The following is a 1,681-nucleotide window of genomic DNA, read 5'->3' as shown; positions in this document are numbered from 1 at the left end:
GGAAATGATGCCATGGCACATAACCACCACCACCATATACCTATGTATCTATTTCTTGACTGAAACTAATTGAGTAATGTGAGACAAGATATGTAGTCTAAGAGTTCCACCAGTCTCTATCTGATCAGCTGATGTTTGGCAAAAAGTCAAAACTCATTAAATGAAGGAAGATTGTATCATAACAAATTTTGTTGGGAAAACTGAATATCCATTGGGAAAGGCTGAAACAAGACCCATATCTCCCATACACAATAATAAATTCAAGTTGAATTAAAGACCTAAATGTAAAACCTATGTTTAGGCTCATATCTGCAAATATATGTCTATTTTATTTCTTTTTTGTCTGTTTGGATACCTTTCTTTTCAATTTCTTAACTTCACCTCTGGCTAAGTCTTTCAGCACTACATTGAATAGATTCAATCATAAAGTTTCTCCCAGTTGACAGTTATAGCCGTTGGTTTTGTATGTATGTGTTTATTTATGTTGAAGAATTTGTCTTCTATTCTGATTTTGTTGAGTATTTTTATTAGAAATGTGTGTGGGGTTTTTTGTTGCATAAATTGATATGGTCAATTTGTTCTTTTCCTTTGCTTTATTAATGTGATGGGTGACATTGATTCCTGTATTATTTTTGTTGCTAAGTGCCATAGATGTATACCTGGTTTGAATCTAACATGGTCACGTGTGAATTTTTTGTTATGTTATTGAATTTATTGACTAGTGCTTTGTTGAGTATTTGTGTATCCATGTTCATGATGGATATTGATTTGTAATTTTCTTTTGTAATTATGCTTCTGTTATTCATGCTATGCTCACTTCATAAAATGAATTAAAGAGTTTCATATATACTTTCTATGTTCTGTAATTGTTTGAGTAGAATTGGTGTCCGCTCTTCACTGAATGTTTAGTAGAATTCACCATTAAATCCATCTGTCCCATACTTTTTTTGCTGGGAGATTTTAATTAACCTGATCAATTTCTTCTTTGCTATGGATTTATCCAAATATTTTTCTCTAGTCTGTGTGAGTTTAGGCAGACTGTGTTTCTAGAAAATTTTCAATCTTTGTACATTGAAATATTTGTTGGAGTACAATTTTTTACAGTATTCATTCATTATCCTTTTTATTTGATTCTGTTAGGAAATAATCCATTTCCTTTCTTTTCATGTTATCTGAATCTTCTCTGTCTCTTTCTTTGTTAGATTTGGCAGTGAATTGCCATTTTACTAAACCAGAATCAACACCTTATCTTATTGATTCTTTCTATTGCTTTTCTGCTTTCTGTTTCATTTATGTGTGCTCTTATATTTATTACTTCTTTTTTACTGGTGTCTTTGATCCACAATCATCACTCATAGAAGCTGCAGACAAAAATCAAACGACATATTACATTAGGAAAATCAATGGTACAAAACTTCTTTGCAGTGTTCAAATGCAAAGACTTCACTTTCAGGGATAAGATACCTGACCCAAGCCATGGTATTTTCAACAGCCTCATGTGTATGTTAAAGTTGGACAGTTGTTAAGGAAAACCATAGAAGTATCGATGCATTTGAGTTATGGTGTTGGAAAAGTAGATTGAAAATACCATGGACTGCCAGAAGAACAAAGAAATCTGTCTTGACAGAAGTGCAGTCAAGAGACTCCTTAAAAGCCAGTATGGCAAGACTTCACTCTCATG

The sequence above is a fragment of the Chrysochloris asiatica genome, unplaced genomic scaffold (assembly GCF_000296735.1).
Source record: "Chrysochloris asiatica unplaced genomic scaffold, ChrAsi1.0 scaffold00066, whole genome shotgun sequence".
NCBI classification, from domain to species: Eukaryota; Metazoa; Chordata; class Mammalia; order Afrosoricida; family Chrysochloridae; genus Chrysochloris; species Chrysochloris asiatica.
The sequence above is the reverse complement of the archived record's forward strand: the minus strand, read 5'-3'. Positions refer to the sequence as shown.